This window comes from Rousettus aegyptiacus, unplaced genomic scaffold (assembly GCF_014176215.1).
Source record: "Rousettus aegyptiacus isolate mRouAeg1 unplaced genomic scaffold, mRouAeg1.p scaffold_m13_p_2, whole genome shotgun sequence".
Taxonomy (NCBI): Eukaryota; Metazoa; Chordata; class Mammalia; order Chiroptera; family Pteropodidae; genus Rousettus; species Rousettus aegyptiacus.
The window spans coordinates 143,905,610-143,928,271 of NW_023416295.1; the positions used below are offsets into that span (position 1 = coordinate 143,905,610).

At 36.1% G+C, this 22,662-nt stretch overlaps 1 protein-coding gene across 3 annotated transcripts in view; it reads right to left on the minus strand.

Moving 5' to 3' along the window:
- The window catches only part of RASSF8 (Ras association domain family member 8), a 97,454-nt gene that overhangs the window by 63,044 nt on the left and 11,748 nt on the right, over positions 1-22,662 (minus strand). The window contains exons 1-2 of one of the 3 annotated variants that reach the window (XM_016119232.2): positions 10,416-12,762; positions 6,133-6,226 (exon numbers count right to left, since the gene is read on the minus strand). The exons of 1 other annotated variant lie outside the window; for it this stretch is intronic. The gene's annotated coding sequence lies outside the window, so the exon portion shown is untranslated. Of the gene's footprint in view, positions 1-6,132; positions 6,227-10,415; positions 12,763-22,662 lie in introns of those variants that run through there. One more of the 3 variants, XM_016119237.2, reaches the window with a different exon arrangement.

Genomic DNA, 22,662 nt, shown 5'->3' on the forward strand with positions numbered 1-22,662 from the left:
TATTATAAACCTAAAGACTGGGCAATGCCAGGTCTGAATACAGATTTGCTAATGAAAGAACTACGGAAAGTAATGGTGAAAAGGCTTTGGTCCCTTTGCAAAAGATCTAAACTTTAACATCTACTACTTCCTCTAGTTTTGCAGCATTAGAAGTTATTTATAAATTATAAGGAAAACACATTTGGTATGTGTACTATCACTTTAGTCTATTGATTTTCAAGGTTCTGTCGGATTTTTTTTCCCAAGGAAGAAAAACATCTCTGCAGCTGAGGTACAAAACAAGTGCCCTTAACTCACACAAGGTCTATTAAATGCATATAAAAATTCATACTTGAAATATTTACAAAAAATTCCCCATTTAGATTCGTCCAAAGACAGGAACACACAAGAGAAAAAAAGCATACAACAGGAGAGTTTACAAGGGAAAGTGGGTGTGGTTCACCACTATAATTCATGTCTTTCAAAGTCAAAAAGTACTTAATTCAAACAATATAGACCAACCCTCCACCATAAACTGAGGAACCACATGTCTAGTTAGTTATGATTACCACCTACAACGTCTAGTCAAATAGATACACTTAGGAAGTATAAGAAGTAAACACATAACACAGCAGAAATATCTATACACAAAACTTATCCAATAGCATAGCTAAGGCAATTTATAGCATAGCTAAGGCAATTTATAGTGACGGAGGAGGGAATTAACAGGTATCCAAGTTCCAGATATATTAAACAAAGGGACACATTAGTCTTTATTATTTCCAGGGACACTGGGCCCTACACTTCCAGGAAGCACAATACTAGATGCACAGGTATACATCTTAGTCTAATATGAATGGCAGCCAAGAATGCAGTCTCTTCATCCCTGCCCAGTGACTCAGATTATCCCCTTGTTATTCATTTCCGTGTATAGTCCATCTCAATAAATATATCTTTACACGTAATATTTTTTTAAGAAGGAATAATAAAGTCTTAGGTATCTGGATTTTAAAAAAAAAACTTCATTTTCAAGTTTCTGAATATAAATATATTGGTTTTAGAGAATCTGTAATAATTTAAAATTAATAATAATCATTACTTTCCTATGGTTCTTGGAGATAATCATCATTAATACTTTTGTATATTGCCTTCTCATTTGCTTCCTATGTAAATATACTTTTAAAAATACGAGTGACAATATAAGGACATTATAATTTATATTATGTCCTTATATTGTCATTTTTTATGTTACTATCATTTTTCTATTTCATTAAATAGTTTTAAAAAACTAGATAACTAGGTAGGTAAGTAGGTACATAGGTAGACAGGTAGGCAGATTCCATTATTGGCTGCTGAGCAGTCTACCTTCTAGTTGCATTATATGAGCATTCTGATTTTCTCCCACTGCCAGCATTAGTAATTACATAAGTTTGTTTATGTTAACATTTTATGTATAGGCCACATATGTCATGTACATTTTTGAATTTAATAATATAATGTACCAAATATGATATTTGTTAAGTATTAATCTGTTAAGTATTAAGTTTAAACAAGTATTTAGGTCTATCTCTGTTTATATTCTTTTTTGAACTGTTTACAAAGAACTACAAACTAATTTTTTAATTGGGCATTGATTATTTAATTGGGTAGTGATTATACTGACTTGAAATAATTCTTTATATATGGGTATTAACTCTATTTTTATATATTACATATAGAGAGAATACTTTTTATGATTTGACATGCTAAATTTGTTTTATTTTTAATGTAATTACATATATGAATTATTCCTTTTTTTTTAACATTTGCTGCTATATCTTCATTTATCTTTGCACTAAACCATCAACTATTCATGGACATTCTCTTGTAGTATACTTATTACTATACTTTTACATTCATTATTTGTAATGGCATTTTATCAATACAATATTCCTCTGAGCCTTCTCTTCCAAGTATCTGTGTATGCTATTAACATCATAATATTTTTTAATTAATATCTTCTTTATATAAACATTTCCTGGCTCTTATTTTTCCTACAAAAATGAAATTTAAAATCACAGACCCATGAAAATTTACCAATAAATTTTTTATTAAAATTATATTAAACTTATATTATATAAGTTTATATTATATTAATTATATTATATTAAAATTATATTAAACTTACAAATTAATATAAAATGATTGAAAATAATTAATGAATTGTCATATCTAGAAACACGAGTCTCCATATCCTCGAAGTAAAGTTTAATAGTTTCCTTCATATATGACATTCACATTTCTTACAAAGTTTAATCCTCAGCATACTTTTTGCTGCTACTAGAAATGGACTCCTTTTTCCTCATATTTTAACTGGTTATTTATTCTTATATAGATCATATTATATTATTTATAATGGAATCTTACTATACTCTATTAGTTCAGCTGATTGTCTTGGGGATTTTTTATTATCTACAAATAGTTTTATCCTTCTTTCCAACAGTTCTCTTTCTCAGTCCTTTTTAATACACTAGCTGAGTACTTCAGAGCTATTTTAGAGAGCGGTGCATATAGCTGATTATGTTGCTAATTCTAACAGAAAATGAAATTCTAGTGTTTATTAGTATTTTGGCTCTTGACAGCATGATCCAAATTTTGTTTTAAAAATTACAGATATTTCCCATAAAATATTAACAGTAGATACCTCTAAACACTGAAATAATGAGTTGTTTTATTTTCCTTTACATTTTGCCAGCAAATGAATTATTTAAGTCTCTAAATCTACCTTTATACTCTTTACAATTCAAGTTTTGATTTTTTTAAAAATCATCCATTTGATTATATTTTTATATGTGGAAAAGAATCTAAAAAGTATTATCGCTTTTTAATTTACAGATAACTAGTTACATCCTATAACTTCTAATTTTGAAGATCTTCTTTATTATTAGTTATAAAGTCTTCCAATTTCTTTTCTAAGCTTCCTAAAATGAATGGACACACACCCTTACCGCCTTACTTCTATTAAAGTTTCTTGCTTATGGAGAACATTTAAACTGCAAATAATCTTGGTTAGCAATCATTATCTTGCAGAATCCAAGAGTGAAACTAATCTAAACAAGCTTTCTCTTCGGAAAAAAAACATTCTACTGTCCTTTTGAAAGACAGCAGATAAAAATAATGTCTAGATACATATTTCTCAAAGTAAATGTATTCTAATAAAATAATATCTCATGTTGTTTATTAAAATACAGCTGTGCTTAAGCCATAAAATAAAAATATTAACAATTTGATATTAGGAACACCATAACATTCCCAGATCAGAATTCCATGAAAACCAGATTCCAATACTCTTAATATTAAGACTTGTATTTAACAATTCATACCCTCATCAAATCCTATTTTTTTTATTTTCATTAAGGAACCATTATATTGAACCCAGCTTGCCATTTAAAATAATGAATTTGAAACACATTACCAAAGATGTCAATTTCAAATATAATAGCTAAACTTTTTTGCTTTTACTCCACACCAGCAAGGTTTCAGCATGCTAAAAAATGCAAACTGCTACCCATCTTCTAAAAACAGAAATGAAATAATTAGGTCACAATAGATGGCTCCTTTCTTGGAGAAGAAAAAAAAGAGATGATGAATGCAACTAGAATGTTTATTGTCCCTGAAATTCTTCAGGCCTGGACTCCAAGTGTGATTCTTGATGTAGGTTACTATGACAACTTAAGTTACAGAAAATGTCCCCTCTTCTACCAAATTTTCTCCACAAGATCATTCCAAGTCTCCTAAAGTCTGTGTGCATGAATTACCTATAATAACAATAAACACCTTTTTACCAGTTTTATTCAAAAATGCCCCCATTTAAACCCTGAAAATCAAGTATAAGCATATAAAAAATAAAATCCATTAAGTCTACATGGGACAGAAAACCTAACCTGAACACACACACACGCACGCCCTTAAAATATAAAATGTTGAAAGTATTCTGAAACTACTCTCCATTATCAGAGGCCCAGTATATTACCACCATATGCTTCATTATAGAAACTATGGGAAATTGCTTGCAAGGCAGTTTTGAATCAATAAGAGTATAGAGCGAAATCCTGTTTATCATTATTTTCTGTTCACTAATGCTTTTCACAGGAAGGTACCAGACCACGATGGGAGAATACTGCAGTCCTATTCAAACAGAAAGAGATACAAATAAATAATCTGTAAAATCTTATTTTGTTTTACCAAATAGGTGTTTAGAGAAAGTACGAGATTTAAAGTTTGATCTCGAACAGTTTTAAATTTATAAATCTAACAAAGATGTCTTGTGATAAAGACTTGTATTTATTCTGTCATCATTCTCTAAAAAAATAATGGCTAGAGAGAAATTGTATCATTATGGAGAAAATGTGCTTTAGTAGAGATATTAGGATTGCAAGACATTAAAAATTTAAAGTAGCTCTACAAAAAAAAATATATATATATGTATATGGTAGTTTTACAGTGTAGCAATATTGAGAATTTAAAGCTGGTTTTATTGCTCATTAAAGTTAAAAATTAGATGCTTCCTTCGGAAAGGTTTAGGGAATTCACATACTAGTAGCTAGCATAGGCAAAAACATTTTATAAATTTCATGTATAACTACACCCTAGCCCAGGAACCCTTCATTTATATAACACAAACAAAACTTCATTTAAAAAGGAAAACAAAAAGCAGTACGCTAAAGGAGTTTCATTGCACTTGAAGTCAAGAATCAAGGGCATTTAATTTTTAGCATACTGAGCATCTGAGAAGAAACAACAGAAATGAAAACTCTTTAGCAGCAAACTCTAAGCAAATCAGATATCCCCTACCTATACTAGTGAATAACTACTAGTTTTTCAGAGAAACAAAATAATTAAGTTTTCAAACCCAAGTGTACACAGTCCCTCAACATTAAACTTGAACCACAGTTCTTTCTTGGTATAACTCACACATAAATCCTCCTATACAGAAAATAATTCATGTATAAAAGAGAATTACAGAAGAGGTTCCTCAATAATGGAAGCCAAAACTAAAATTTAAGTGATTATCTAATCATGAAGAGAACTTCAGTCGGTTGAGCTACATAACAGATTTTTTTCTTTTCTTTTTCTTTTTTAGATTATTACAAATAGAAGGTCATTACAAATAGCAGGGCTCAACTAGGATTTCTCAGCTCTCACATGGATACAACAAAACTGCTTTATTACAATCAGACTATCATTTACTCTCAACACTCATGGCCTTCTAGTCCTGGTTTTTGCTAATCCAAAAGCAATGTAGCAGAGTCCATAGGAGAACTGAACCACTGAGAATATGAACTTGTTGCTTTTTGGAATCCATTCCTTCCACACAGTCTAATAATTACTAGAAGGCTCTAAGGTTATACTTTTTTATTTCAGGGGGAAATTAATTTATGTGAGACCTTCAAAATCCATCATCCAGGCAAAAATGCAAGCACATAACTTTTGCAAATGAGGGACTAAGGAATTTATGAGACAGCACGCTGGTTGGTGCCCTTAAAGAGTTTATTCACCTGTAAAACATGAACAGTTTATTCCTAAGTGATTCACTTACTACAAACAAGGTCAAATTACTTTTTCTCCTGGGACCAATAAGTCACTTTAATGTTCAAGAGACATGAGATGATACATATCAAGCACACAAAAAAGTGGAAAATAATTTAGTTGTATATTTTCACCTCAAGGAATTTTGTGCCCCCCTTCACCCTTTACTTAATGGAGCCAATTACTGACACTACTAAAGAGACGGAAGCTCAAACTATAGGCTATATGTCAGACTTATCAAAACCTTCTAACTTTTCACTATTAGAAATACATAGGTCTCTGCTTTAAAAGAGGTTGCCCATTTAAAGCATTAGTAGCAGAGGGGAGAGGGGAGGGAGGAAGGGGGAGGTGGACAGGTGGACGGATTTCAAATGTGAAACCCAAAGCATGTTTCATGATGCTAGTATTAGTTACCATCACTAACCACGCTTAAACTTATCTAAACAAATGATGATTTCTTAAGAGTTCACCAGTGAACACAATCTCAAAAAATCTACCAAACTTTGAAACTTTTTTTTTTTTTTTTAAGTTACTGTAAGTGATATTCTTCTAGGATGTGTGTAGAGTACGGATTTACAGACTCACCTTGCTGTGCTGGAGTTCCCAAACAGGAGTGTGAGGTAGTCCTGAGGAAGGGTGGAGCACCAGACAGGTATTCTAGGAGGAGATACACAGGCACCTGAAAAGGTACACAGTGTTCTTACAGGCCTGGCTAATTTTTATCTTAAAAATGCTAAATCGCCCCATTTTAACTTACAATCATTAAAGAGCAAAATACACAAGCTTTCAGCTTCAAACAGTTTTCCCAAGAATTTTTCCTCCCTTTTCCAACCCTCCTCTTTAGTTATTTGAATTGTAGGACTTGTCGGGTAGGTTTGTTTGGTTTGGTTTCAATTCATATTTTTGCGCCTTTGAAAAAAGAATTTCAGTTGTTTTTTAAAATGGTCATTTGATGGGCCCAGGATGTTCTAGGAAAAAGTAAGCCTTCTTTTTCTCCTGACCAAAGCTCCCTGCAACGCTACAATAATTTCTTGAAAGCAGTTTAGCAGTTAGACATTTGGAAAACTGCCTAAAGCTAGGGCCTAAAAATGAAGTTGCAGGAGAGAGCTCAGGTTTTCAGTCCTAAAAAATAAAAACAAAAACACGCCGCACTTTTCCTTGGTGAGTATCAATCTCGACCACTGGCTGACCTAAGAAGGAGGGTAACTTGGCACCAGTTCTTTTGACCATTCTATTGCCTAATCCTGTGAGAATGTGAAACCCTGCCATGACATTAGTTATAAAGAAAGCCTAAGAAAGAAATCTTGGCTACAAGATGAGAATTGACGCAATTCTTATGTCTGCTACATTCAGACTATGCCCTTAACAGATGCTTCTGCATTTATTTATAGAAAGGTTTAGTTTAGTAACAAGACCATCTTCTGTCAACTTTTTTTTTAATATAGCAAGAAACCGAACTCCTTTTATTATGAAGAGAAAATGCCCCCACAACAAGTTATAATCAAATTCTTAGTTATGAAATAATATGAAGAATCGAATTAGAAATAGTGTAAGGAGAAAGAGCTTGTGGACCCCAAATCTGATGCAAATTAGCAGAAAAATAAACAAATTTGAAACACAACAGAGGCGGGGGAAGCCAGTCCAAAGCTGCCCTTGTGCAGTGGGGTCCTCTGTGCCGGCCGCTGTGCTCCTCAATGGGGACACTGTCTCCAAGTCCGGTTACTAGACTAACACTTCATATAACTTAACAGTTGTTATAAAAATGCCATTCGTTTCCGGATTAGTTTTTACATAGTGTTATAGCTGGAGTGCAAAGGTACATTAGTGCATGCTTCCAAGTTTTTTTTTTTCCAAAAAAGAGAGTAATGGTCACATTTTTTTTCTAATGAGAATGAATAGGCTTTAAGCCAACTAGATATCAAAGAATTCCTGTTTCACCCTCTTACGTTGTATGGGTTAGAGCCTTGCGGCTTCAACTACTCCTAAAGAAGCTAGAGGGAAGATACACATTTGAGGCTGATTTGCCTGGGTAAAAGGGCCTGTCCATGGAGCATGATGCCATCCAGAAAGCAATGAAGGTGCAACCCTGCTGGGAGAAAGGACTGGGTGGTGAATTCAGAATTATGAAGGAAGAGGCTAAATACACCAACAAACCTAATTCCCACCCTTAGGCCTAGAAGCTATCTGGAATCCAGCCTGGTTGGCAAAGCAATTCTTATTTATTTAAATAAAAATCTCCTTTCCTACCCATTTTTCTTCTTTAAAGCCTCATCTCTCTTTCAGTTTTGTTTTCAAGAAAATCTTTTAGATATAGGAAAGTTGAGAAGGTGTTTCTAAAACTGACATAACCATTATCTTCTTTTGTCCATAAAATAATTATAAGAGCCAGACACTTAAAGGCCAAGATTATGATCTTATTCTCTTGTATATGATTCTAAATGATATTAACTTATATATAGTGACACTAAAATTTCTCCTTTTTATATTTTTATAATTGTACAATTCTGGATGAGTCAATCTCTTTGGGATGGGATGCAAAGTGTCCCAGTCCCGCTGGTATCCTGAGATATAGTTGGGATACCTGTGGGAAATGCCAGATCTGATAAGTGAGAGACTCAGGCTACTATACACCTGTCCTCACTTCTCTAGTCCTTGTGAGGCCTCGATCATCTCCCATGCCTGCAAGGCCAACTTTTTATGTTGAGCAAACTCCAATTCGCCTTCCAAGAGATAATCCGAATGTCTCACATCTACTGGAAACCCTCCCTCATCCAAATTAATCATTACTTATTACATACATAATTGAAATGGGCCAATAAACAACATGTACAATTTGGGGTAAAAGGAAAGAATAAAAATTGGAAGCCTCTCTACTCCAATAATTATATTATTTCTGATACAATTAAAAGGTTATTTGAACATTCACCAACACTTCTAAATATGCTAAAGATTAGGTACTCTCCTATTAAGGTAGCCATCCTCCAAGGTAGCCGCCAAAGATTTTGGCTTCCTGGTCTTCACACCCTTGTGTATTTTCTTCCCACAATAAGCAGAGTTAACTTGTATAGCCAGCAGGATATCATAGAAATGACATGTGACTTCCAGGATAGGTCATATAAAACAATGCAGCTTCCATTTTGCTTTCTTCGATCACTTGCTCATGTCACACAGATGTTCGAAAAGAGGAGGCCTCCTGCCAACAACCACTTCGAATCTGCCAGGCATGTGAGCAAGCCACCTTGGAAGCAGGTCTCCCGGCCCCAGTCAAGCCTTCATAGAGGCACTTCATAGAGGCTAATGACATCTGGACCGCAACCTTATGAAAGATCCTGAGCCACAGCCACACACCTGGGATATTCCTTAATTCCCGATCCAAAGAAACTAGGTGAAATAAAATGTTTATTGCTTTAAGTCCCTAAGTTCCATGCAATTTGTTATGCAGCAATAGAGAATATATCTATTGACACCCATATGGTTTATTAAAATTGCTTTATAAGAATGCAAATAGAAATCCTAAATGTGGATTTCAGCCAGCACTCCCCAATCACCCTAGAAATTACTTTAAATACTACAGATGGCTCTAGTTAACCTCTTCTTATCAGATTTGATTATCCAGTTTTATCACTGTCAATCTGTTCAATACTCTATGAGACAACAAGAAAAATCCTAAGATTGCTTTTAAAGACCTGACAGTTCTGACAGGAAGGTTATCTGTAACAATGCTTTAAAATTTCCCCTACTTTTTTCTCATGGCCTCAGAGAACTAATTTTAAAAAGACCCCACCATAAAGAAGAGTAAGTTCAAATGTGAGAAAGGGATTAATTTTTAAAATATACACTAATTAATTTCACATGACAATGATTTCCAATCTCTGTTTGAAGCAAAAGTTGTTAGAAAATTTTTAGCATACACCAAAAAAAAAAAAAAAAGGCAAAAAATATAAAGAGCAACAAATATTCTACTACTGAAGCTGAAAATTACTATATGTTGGCATGTTCAAGTATGCTTTAAGCAATTATCTAATTTCCTAAATTGAGCTTTTATGATATATGTTAATCTTGAAGAAATGTCCTCATTTTCGTTCAAAGAAAAGCATAAGCAATCAAGCTACCTTAAATTGAAGAAAAAAGTATCTTTATGTTTAAATACTATTTGAGCTAGGCACTCGCACAGATTATACTTGACATATTTCTGAAACTGTATCCTGCCTTAGTGCCTTAAGGAAGGGAAGTCCTTAGATTGTTTCTGGAATTTTATACAGTCTCACAAAGCTTTTGATTTAGTTTGATGTTCTCTTTCCCCTTGCTGAGAGCATATAATATTGACTGTAATGCTGTGTTAATAATGTTCAATTTGGCTCCAGGCTAATCAAAAGGAAGCTAAGAGGCAAGACTGCATAGTTCACATGATGTATCTTGGGTTTTGATAGTTCATACCAGTTTGCTGCCGAGCAATGGCTCTAATAGTCAAGAGTCTACTCCTGACCTCTAGGTGCAGGAAAACAGCAAAAAACACACAAGAACCAGTGTATACATATAAATAAGGGGTGGGGTGGAAAAGGGAATAAAAAATGGAAAATGATTAAAGCAAACCAAAGTGCTCAAAGAGGGGATGGGGAGCAGAAGTAACAAGGAACTTTTATCAGGGTTGTAAAAGCCAGTGACCATGGGAAATGAAGGTCAGAAATGTGAGAAACACACGGAAGCATCCCAAAGATGCCTAATCCATGCACAATTTAGATAGAAACCGGGTTCAGAGGAGCAGCCAGCAGAGATGCTCACAGAAGAGGCAAGCTGCCCTTGCTGACTTGGAAACTGACAGCAGCCTACACATTATAGGCCCAAAAGACCATGTGAAACCCACGAACCTTAATGGTCCAGCTGATCCAAGACATGTGAGGTCATTCATATTGTATAAAATCAAGGCTCCGAAAATAAAACTGGTTTTGTCTTCTACACATTCTGGAGGTAAGCAGAGACAAAAGCAAACACTCTCACCCCATTTATGCTGTGAAGCAAATTTGGAAGTCATAATGTCCTGGATCCTCAGTTTCTCATCTATAGAGCAAGCTTTTGGGAATAAGTGCACCTGACGTGCCTTTTAATATCGAACACTAGAAGCATCTCTAAGACCCTGGGAGATGTAGGATTCTGGAGAAGGATGACCTAAAGAACAAAAATCATCATGGCCACCCCACCCTCTGGGCGGGGGAGAACCCAACCTGGAATGTGGGGCAAACCAGACCGGATATACCTATCTTGCCCCTTTAAGACTGAGGGCGGGTTCTGTTACCGGGTCACAGAGACCAGGAGAATCATTTGCTACAAGCCAGAGTTAGGAAAATGTTTGTATAAACGCTTCACCTAAAAGCACGTTCTATGTGCCAAGCCACTGTTCTAACTACTTCATGCATATTAATTCAATTATTTCTCATAACAATTCTATGAAATGTGGATTTTCTTCATTTTGTATCAAGGCAAGAGACAGGGTGGTTAAATAACTTATGACCCAGGTCACTTAGATGATATATTGGAAAGTCCGTATATGAACCCTGCCCTGTCTATTGCAGTCTGTGCTCCTAACCACTGTGCCAAAGTGCCTCTAGCCAGGACTTGCTGCTTGCTCTCCTGGCAGGAAGACCTTCTCTTCTTGAAATACTAATTTCAGCCACCCCACCCCAAATTCCACATCTGTAAGATGGGGATAAAACCACTCCCTTCTCAACAGAAAAGGATACTTTTATGTGAAAATGCCGAACAAACATATGAAAAGATGCTTTATATCATATATCATCAGGGAAATGACAAATTAAAACAAGACACCACACACACCTATTAGAACGGCCAAAATCCAAGATACTGAAAACACCAAATACTGGTGAGAGTGGAGCAACAGGAATGCTCATTCACTGCTGGTGGAAAGCAAAATGAAAGACAGTTTGGCAGTTTATTACAAAACTAAACATACTCTTTCCATAGCACCCAGCGATCATGCTCTTTGGTATTAAACCAAAGTATATATAGTATAGAGATCCTATGCCTTTCTCACATGCCACAGATCAAATCTGATACAGGTTTAAGAGTAGCTTAAAGTTAACAAGGAGAATGCCTTTGAAAACTATAATATAGAAATAATCAATCATGCTTTAGATGGTGCTGACAAGTAAAACCCTGACAGCAACAGCAAAGATCCTGCAGGGAAAGCAGAGTCACTCTAAGGTGAAGACCGGTTTAGCCTTTGTTTCAGTGATTAATTTTACAAGAAGCAGCAAGGTCATTCGGCATATCTGCCTCATGCCACTCTATGAAAAAGGAACCAGCAACTAAAAAAAAATTAACATTATATAGAGTGACATTAACATTATATACTTCATCATCTAAGATGAAAGATGCTATCGTTATGCTAGGCACGACAGGAGTGAACAGGACTGATCCAGTAAACCAGGACATATGTCACCCTGACAATACACCTCTTTCCTCTTTTAATAAAGAAACTGTCTCAGTTACCTCCTTACGCTGCCTCTAAAACATACCTAGCCACTGCCTATTTCCTACTGAACAAAATCTATTTATAGGATAATATGCTAATACTGTCCTTCAACACTTCCCTCAAGTATTATGTTTAATACACTATTTGTTAAAGCAGGCAGTTTGATATCTTTCATGTTTAAAATGAAAGTTTTAATAGATTTTAAATTATACAAAAATTCACCGAGTTGAAATATTTCATTTCATGTTTTAAAAAATTAGCTTGAATTTAAATTATTCTTGCAATGAGACTATCAAAATAGTCTGACATCTACATCTCCTGTGATGCAAAAATTAAAATTAGGGTATTTATAACTACCGTTCTTGCCTGGGCTCAGCCAGTTCAGTAGCCAACAAATCCTCTCTCACGAACTTAAGAACTCAGTACTAGGCCCATCCTACTCCCACTGGCTAACAGGAAGACACTGGCAGAATTTAAATCACAAAACCACTTACTATTAAGTGTTTTGTCTGGCCAACATAGTGCTTTTGATGTTTTCAATAAAAATGGAAATCATCCCAAAAATCCAGATACATGGATGGCTTCTCTGAAAAAACAAAAAACAAAAACAAAAAACCTTAAGATTTTCCATATGCTGGTCCACCCACATTTCCTAAGGGCAGCAATCAGCTGGAACTGAGTGGCAACTGGGCCCCCTTTAGGTAATTCAGTACTCCAATTTGCCACAGTCTTAACCATCATCCTTTACACCCAACCCACTCCCCCCCTTAATGATATCTGCCTGATTGCTGTAATGAATTTACAAACGCTGCCATGAAGCATTTGTAATAAACACCCCCCACCATACACACAAGGCTAAATATATCCATGACTAGAGCATCGTACACTACCAGAGCCTTGGGGGGTCTAGACCCTAGATGGAGAGCCTCCACGGTGACCACGTTGGGGCAGTCTGCTGGCTGACCGATCCGTATGATCTCTCCTTTTGCTCACTTGCAACACTTTCCCTCATCTCTGCTTTTTCTCCCTATGTTGGCCTCATACTCTCACACCAGCTTTTCCCACTGGATGTTTAGTTAACTTCAGTTTTATTTTAAAAAATCTCTCCAAACCTATTTTCTCACTCACAAAACACATAAATTTACCTTGTAGAGTGGTGAAGATCAAATGAAAAGTGGGTAAAGGGCCCAGCACACCCCTGACATGTCATATGCACTTAGTTATTTAGGTCGACAAACCCCAAAATAAAACTAACATTGAGCTAGTACAATAAAATATTTTAAAAACCTTTGTTTCCAGAATTCAAGTTTTAAAAAAGTTATAATGTGCTTGCTTTTAAAGAATAGGTAACAAAACTATTATATAAACAATTCAGCTAAATCACATGATGGCTTGTTGGAGAGAGGGCATCTGTAGCATTGAAAGTCTCTAGAAGGGGACTGCTATATTTCCACAATTCCTTTGTTGATTTCTCTGTTCTCATTTAGGCAACAATTTCTTTTCTTACAAGGTGTTTTAATGAAGGCACAGAAATGACTATGGACGTTTCTTTTCCACCCTATACAGGAAGCATAACAGTGTACGTAAGAACGTCCAAACCCATAGAGAATTTTTATGAGTTTATCTGAGCCCAAACTGACAATGCTAGAAAGATCTTACATGCTCCATACATTGGCGGCTGGAAGCTTTCATGCATTTGGAATTAAGGAGGGAACTTAAGAAAGATTATATGCAAGTGGGAGAAAGCTAGGTGGGGCTAGTTTACAGAATAGTTAAGATTGTGTGCTCTCTTGAGGGTTAATATCCCCTTAAAGAGTATTACTTCTGGTATTTTAAAGGTGTGTTAACCTAGATGCACAAGAACAATGGGCAGAGCTGAATTAAAAACCTTTCACCGAAGAAGTTATAGGCCTGGGGTGTGACTACCCACCATGACCTGCCCAGTTAGGAATTTTATTTATTACAGTATCCCTTTTTCATACATAATAGTTATTACATTCTTTTTATTACTTTTTCAAAACCAAAAACACTGCCCATTTTGTTATGTATGTGTGTGTTTCTTAGACTATGCGAGGGAAATCTTTGGTTTCCCTTCTTTAAAAAGAATGCTGCATTGAAGTATATTGACCCACCTAGTCAAAACAAATAAAAGCAAAATGTTCACATTTGCAGGTTAAATGAGACAAATCTACTGGAGACTTTTAAACACATGATATGTTTGCTTAAATCGGTTTTTAACCATGGAGGAAAGGTACCTAAAACATTTGATGAAAACAGAAAGAAGTAGGCATGAGGATGAAATCCAGCTTCTCATACCTAAAGTTTTTAATCCACCACTCTGAATTTAGCCACTGTGATCCTCAGTTAAGGGTCACCTTCTCCAGGAGACCTTTCCTGATTCCTCACTCATCTCCAATTAAAATCTGGCCATTGCCTTCCTGTGTCCTGACTCTACCTGCTACGAACTTTCACTACAGTAAAGAAAACACTGCGCATGTTCTTGATCCATCTCCCCCACCAGCTTTATAAAAATTCAGAGGTGAGGACTGTCTCCTTGTTGTTACCATCACCTAACAAAGAACATGAAAATACCCAACCTCTTTCCTCTACAGCAGAGCTTCAGCATGAAATGGTAGTTAAAATCAACTATGGGGGAGCTACCCTGGGTTAGAATCCGAGCTCTGCCCCACTTTTCCTACCCTAAGTTTGGGCAAATTATTCTGTACCTTCATTTTTGCATAGGTAAAATGGGGGATAAAAAAGTACAGACTCTACAAGGTTGCTGTGAGATTCCAATTAGTTAATATATGTAAAGTGCATAAGGACTTGGCATATGATAAGCATTCAAGATGTTATTATAAATAAAATAACCATTATTATTTAAACATCAGCCTACAATTCCTCATACTCAATGTTTACCTCATTCTTCTTGAAAAGATCATCAATGATCTCCTTGTTGCCAAAAGTCAAGTCCTGGACTTCCGTCTTCGGCTTCAATACTGGTGGCCACCTCTACGTTCCCTTTGCTTTCAGCGAGGGCATTGCTCTCATTTTTAATCTCTGCCTTCTCTTCCTGGCTGGGTCAGCTGCTAGAGCTCCCTGCTGGTTCACTCTCTTATTCTACCTATTTCCAGGACAAGCTTATGTAGCAATTGGTCTTCAACTACTACATGTGTCAACTACCACCACACATGGGAAAGGAGAGTGGAAAATTCAATATAATTTTATCTTTGGGGACAGCTTCAAATGATAGCTACACACAGTTTAAATTTAAGTTAAAATTTAGAAGAAAAATGATATATATGCATGCCACTGCCTCACATTTATTCCATAGGTAATACAGTCCAACCTATCTTAAAAAATTCATCTGTTAAGTCTAACTAACAAAAGGCATCTTCATGCTTGAGTATGTAAATATTTGCACATAGCATTCACCAGGCTGTGGCTTGTTTAAAGTGCTGGTATGTATGTGTGGGTGTCAAAATTTTAGCCTTATCTTAGCAATACAAATCTTTGTCTTTGGGCTGTATGAAGTTGATAAATATGCAAATAGCCAGTAAACAGATATAAAACACAAACACTAATGCATACTGCATTAATATGGAAAAAATAACATTGTCACAAACCTACTTTACATATTTTAAGACTATTCTATACTCAAATTAATGTGCTTAAAAAGTACAACTCTCTATTTTATTAAACAAAATGAACAAATAATAATGAAACCCTCCTAGATATCTCAGTGACCTAGATGCATTTCAATACCTGTAATTTATTTTTTGAGTAAAATTTATTTTTTACTCAAAAACAAATTATTTCGGCATAAACAGTCTGTGATACTCTGCGACACTGTTTAGGTTCGGCGATAACTCTAATGGTAGTAGGAGGGTGTCCAGGGCTGGATCTGCTGGGCTCCCACCAGGAAGCCCATACTTCAGAAGTGGTTACGACAGACAAATGCTTTGGGGGCACTTTGCTCATTACTTACTGGATGCATTTTCTTTGGTGCATTCAGCAGCTTGCTGACGAGCATGATGAATATTAGGAATGGGATCACATGTGTGAAATTAAAAGATTCAAGTATGTAGGCATGCTAAAATGTTTTAGAGACACTTCTGCCATTGAGTGAACAGAGTATAAGATCCGGTAAAGTCAGAACCCCCGATGTCAACTAAAAGACCAAGAATCTTTCCTCAGCCATCCTGTTGTCTGTGTAAGTATATAATCCTTGAAATGTATATCAGAACACCTAAAAACAAAGATCAGAGACTTCACCAAGCTTATAAACCAGGTTATATCAATCCTTTTGGGCTATTGACTAGGGAATGTTTATCTAAAAATTATCAGTTTGTGTAGTATTTTAGTCAAAACTTGTTTTCATTATAAACTGGTAGTGAGGTTGTAAGAGAGTAGGTGACCCTGCCTGCTCCAAGCTTCTGTGGTAGATATCATTGTCTACTGATTCCCCCTATAAAGACACCTCGGAATTGAGCAAGACCAAGCTGACTGTGGAAGAATGGTCTGGATACCTGTATATTAGACAATGCATGGTCTTCCTATGACTGAACTTTGCATAGAGAATGTGAATGATGTTGAGCCCACCATCACAGGTTTGCTGTGACAACCAAAGGACTTAAAAGATGTGAAAATAATCTGAAAACTGTAAGGCATCGTAATCATGTGCAATATCATTACAACCTTTTTGACTGTGCTTTGAAATTGAAGAATGCTGGCCTTGTCCTGTCTCTTTCCCGTATGTTAGTTTTATCTATGTGCCTGTTTTTAAGGCCTGCATTCTGTCGCTTCTGGACCCCCTCCACAACAAGTACATCCACACACACGGGTTTTGTGCTTATTACTTATTAGCATATCATTATTAATATAATTCGTGTATTATACAAATAATACATAATACAAATGTTATGTACAGAGATAATTAATGTATGAAATAAGAATTAATAAAGATAAGAATGAGGGAGCACGGAAGTTTAGTGACTGCCACTGAAAGTGCTCTTATTAGACAGGTGAGGCTGGGAAGTCCGACTTCCAGAAATATAAAGGTATTATATTTAGGCCCCATCCTAGTCATTTACGAACTTAAAAATAACTTAGAATTGAACAAAGTATTCCAGATCGGCTCCATGAGAAGCTCAGAAGCCTCTGCATATTCAACTAGAGTCTACTGCATGTATGTATGTGTGTGTGTGTGTGTGTGTGTGTGTGTATCTTTTTTTTTTTTTTTTTTAAGAGTTTTATCTTCATTTCCACGACAGGTCTGAAACTCACTGTCATTAACATAGTGGCACTAAATTGCATTCACTCAGTGCTGATAAACAAATACTTACTTTTGTCTATTATCTCTCCTGTGCCTTTGCTATCAGACTCTGGGAAAGGCTATACTCCATCTCTATACTCCCTCAGAGAAGAAAGGCCAGATGAGTTGAGGCTTGATCTACTATCAACAGAAAGCAGCTGAGGATTTTGAACCATGGAGTATCACAAGTACTAGTTTCACATCCTACCACTCACTATTTGACCTTCCACTTCTATCCTTCAGTGACTGCTCTTCGGAAAGAGAATATGATACAACCACCTCCAAGTTCCTCCAAGGATCAATGCTACCCCATCTCTATAGGAATTCTACAGGTTAATATGTGATATCGGTGGTCCTGACTTTATTTAAAAAAACTAGTTTTTTTGCCCATACTGTTGCTGTCTCACAACCTAGCTATTCTTAATCATGACTTTTACAAGGCCAACTTTGCTGCTCTTAGCAAAATTAAAGAGTGTCCAGTTGACCCTTGAACAATGTGGGTTTGAACTGTGCAGAGCCACTTATATACAAATCTTTTCAACTGACCCACAGAGTTCAAAACTGCATTATTCAAGGGTCATCTGTATTTGAGTCTCAATTTTTTTTTGTCTCACAAATATTTTAAGTTGTACACTTAAGTCAGCAAGTCGTATTGCTTAAAAATGATTCACAACATTAACTTATTTAACTACACACTTTTGTTAGCTTGCTGAATACAGGAAAGATGGAAAACAATTTTCTTGCTAAATGTATGAAGTCAAAGAGAAAAACTCCTAATGATTTAGGTGGATTACATCCAAGAAAAAAAATCCAAATGATCAGTAGAATGAAAGAGGCTTAGAGGAAGTTAGACTGTTCCTTAGAGAAAAAATAAATAAAAGATGGTTATGGGCAAACTCCCATACAAGTTTCTTTCTATGTAATGATTACAGATATAACCCATAATCTCAGGCATTTCAAAATACTTAAGTCACACCCAACAGGGATGAATCCATGCAAAAATCTCCCTGATGCCATAAAACATGGCTGGCTTAAACCACTGGTAGTTAGAGTCACAGAAGTGGAAGGCCATCGCATATTGACTTAAGGAATCCTGTACCAAACAGGGTCATGAAGTCACTCTTTCTAATCTCACCTTTAACACTCACTGCTGAATGATCTTCGGCTATTCATTTAGGCTTTCTGAGCTGATTTCCCTAACTACAAATTGATCTGATTATTTCCAACAGTTGTTAAGAATCAAATTATACAATGACACAAAAGTAACTGGAAAATTGAATAGTGTGCTGTAAAAATCAAAAGTGAGGAGAAGCAACACCAAGGGAATAAGCTGTTGACTATGGAAACATCCTAAGATTCGGCATCAAAATCGCGACTTTCTCGGTAATCTATGCAAAACCCAGAGAGTCCCTGTCACATGATGTCAGGATTAGGTGCATCTCACTGGGCTTGTTCTGAACACAGCAGATGAAAGGAAGATTAGAGACAGAGGTGCTGGTAGGAGAGAAAGACAAGACTTGTTCATAAAAGTTTACTGTCTTGGAATAAAGTCCAAATTCCTCAGTGCAGCAAATAAGACCCTTGTAATCTGGCCCTAGCCACATTTTCAGCTCCATTTCTCTCTACTCCCAGCAATAATACCACTTTGGGTGACACTAGACACTGTGTTACCTCCTAATAGTATTTTCCACATCAATGCTCCCGGGCTAGCCTCCACCATGGTCCACCAGGTGTGGTAGCCTCTTCCTAGTTCCCCAGTCGCTTTGCCCCACCTTTCTACTACTGTCCACTAATCATTATTTCTTTTGGTCCTTGGTCTTTGATCAGAGTGTATTGTCTTCTAAATAGATTTCTCTACTTCCCACAGTGGTAAATAATAAGCCCATCTTCTTTCCTATAGCTATTATCTTTATTTATATAACAGGGCTTTTGAAAGTTCAAGTTCTGCTTTGCTAGCTAGACTGTAAGCTTCTTGAGAGGCAGGGGTCATTTCCTATGTTTGCAATACCATCCACAGCAAGCATAATTTTTTCGACACATGTGCTTCATAAATGCCTGTGGAGTGAATATAAACAAGGTGATCTCAATACACTGTATTGGATGACACTATGCAGTACTTTAATCCCCAGTTCATTATAAAGCAATCTTGATATTTACTAATGTAAAATCTGAATTAAGTAAAATCTTAATGCAGGACAGAGACAGAAAAAGTGTGACAGAAAAAGAAATAGAAAAATCTAGCTAAAAAATCAGCAAAAAAGCTAAACAAACTTTAGGACAATGTGACATCCTTTCCCCCAAGGGGGGGAAATTATTCCTATTCTCAGGCCACGGCATCCCCTACCCCACTGCATACATCTAACTAGTGGTATTGAGACTATCTGTAGTGCTCCAGCAGATCATGTTCCCTCTTACATACTGAGCCTTTGTGTCCACTGTTCTATCTGTACAGAGTATCCTCCCCCAAAATGCCTTTTCATTCTCCAGTCAGCTTAAGAGTGATTTTTCCTCCTAAATCTTCCCTGATTTCCTCAGGCAGACTTATGAACATCTTCCCAGAGAACTCACTTCCAAGTCCACCTCAGAATCCACATCTCCATTTTATTTACCACATTCCAAAACTTATTTCTTTAAATGTCTGTTCCAGATAAAAAGTATCTGGGAGAAAAGACTGTCTATAAACATTTTTTTTTCATACCCAGCCCATAAACAATCAAAAGATACTGCCTAAACAGACCAATGATGAGTAAAGGAGCCACCCAATCTACCAACGTCATTTATCTACAAATAGCTAAACTCCCTGTATGGGGTTCTGGATGGAGTGCTCACTCATTTATTTGGAAGAGGCAGACAAGCATGGAGTGCATCCCCAGCAGTTTTCTCCACTCCTACTTATTATTCCCATAGAAACAATACCAGCGAAGAATAGGGTTCTCCAGATTGGCCTATCAAGTCCTTTTCTATTTACAGAATCTAAAATAGTTAAAACTGCTAGCGATTTTAGGGCTCTCAGAGCTAGAAAATATAATATCAGTAAAAATTCCTTGCTTGTTGTATAGACTTTTATGGGCTAGATATTCTCGGGAAAAGATATCCTAAGTTCCAGACCACCATGGATTGCTATAACACTCACATTTTAAATCAGAGGCTTCCTTTAAACAGTGTTTTCTTTGTAAATTAGCCAAGGCATTGCTCATGTGTCAGTGGAGTTTCTTCCTCCTTCCCCTTTCTTTACGTTTCTACCTCTTCCACTGGTATGAGCAGGAAAAATTGGTTTAATGTATTAGTCCAAATAAAATATGATAACCAATCTTCTGGAAGAAAAACACACTACATTAATGTTTATGCTCCAACCTCAGCTGGCCCCTCAACACTGCCCAGCTCTTCATCCATGCTCCCTGGACCCTCTCACTGAGCACGCAGGGGCTGCCTGCCCCAAAGCTTCTCTGCTTTGCTCAAACCCCCACCTCGAAGCTGTGTGCTTTGAACTTATAAATAACCATCACCCTTCACTTCAAGGCAACTGGACTTAAGTTCCCTCCCTGAGCATCCACCCTAACTGATTTTTAAATGAAGGATCTCGGCAACTAGCAGACCTTTTCACAGATTCACTATCTCAAGTTAATCCTCATAACCAGTTTCTAAGGAAGACACTGTCACACCCAGTTGACCAATGGATGAGCAAATTGAAGCTCAAAAGGATTTAATTACGTGTCCACAGTCCCATAACTACTAAATGACAAAACAATTTGGTTCTCGTGACACTGAGTTCACACGGCACTGCGTCTGTTTCAAGACAGCCCCAACTTATTCTCCTTCACATGTCCCACGGTGGAGCTAACCTAGCCAAGCTGCCTGAGCACTTTACATACAAACTTGCCTTTGCCTCTTTTTTTTAAAAAAAAAAAAAAAAGATATCCTTTTTTCTGCTTATAAAATACATGCTCATTTGGGAAAAATTTTTAAAGCATAAAAAGATGAAAAAGTAAGATTAAAAATCATCCACAATAAGTAATAATGAACAATCTACAACTATAAATAATATGGATGAATCAGACAATGTTGAGTAAAAAATTCAGATACAAAAGAGTAGTACAAGCTGCACGATTTCATTTATATAAGGAACAAAAAAACAGTCAAAACTATGAAATGCCATTAGAAGTTAGGGGCACAAGGGGGACTGTAAGAATGTGGATAATGTTCTATTTCTTAACCTGGGCACTTGTTGCATAGGTATATTCAGTGTACAAAAATTCAATGAAGTGTATATTACACACATGTGTGTGTGTACACACACACATATTATATATAAAACACTTGAAGTCAGATGCAATATTTATATTTTGGTGTGTTTTTTCTTCCCAGAACTTTTTTTTCCTTTTGTTATGCCTGTTACAAAAAAAAAAAAAAAGATCACACTATATATTTAAGTTTATATTCTGACATTTCACCTAACATAAAAATTACACATTTACCCAAATTACTGTAAGTTCTTCATAAATACTTTTAATGGCTGTATTACAGTCTATTTAGTGCCTATGCCATAATTTATTTAACCATTTATCAACCATTTAGATGTTTCCAATGTTTATCATTATAAATACTGCTGTAGTGAACACTTTTACCCTTTAAGTCACTTAGCCAATCTCTCTTCATACTCTGCTTTATATATTTATGAAATAATATATTATAGCACATTCTGCCATATGTAATTATATACTTATCACATCCTCATTACTCAATAAGCTTCCTCAAACCACAGACCACATCACCCCTCCTCATATGCTCCAGAGAACCTTACTCCTGAACATGATAGGGACTTATTTGCTGAAGTGTTTTCAGAACAAAATAAAATCTCCAGTACTACCAACCTAGATTTCAGTATCACCTCTGTCATCCAAGTAATATGAATGTTTTAGTCAGTCATATTCCAAATTCTTCGTTTAGTCTGCAAGTGAAATGCTTAGAAATAGTTTAGCATGACTCCCCTTGAAGGTGTAAAAAGCAGCCAGCACAGTGAATTCAATCAATAACTAACAGTGCCATAGCCCAAGGATCTAATGAGAATCAGACAAGTTCCTGCCATTGAAGAACTTATAGTTGGTGGACAATCAAATATAAATCCTGCTTCCCACAGTCTAGCAGGAAAGCGACATGCAACGAATCTTGACTCCTCACTCCTGAGCTTTCAAATCACAGCTGTACAGCTGAGAACAAACACCAGCCTGAGCCACACTCTGAAAACTCTGGCTGGTGGGCACCTTCATGTTCATTAGTCTGTGGATGAACGTGTTTCTTGTATTTAAAATAT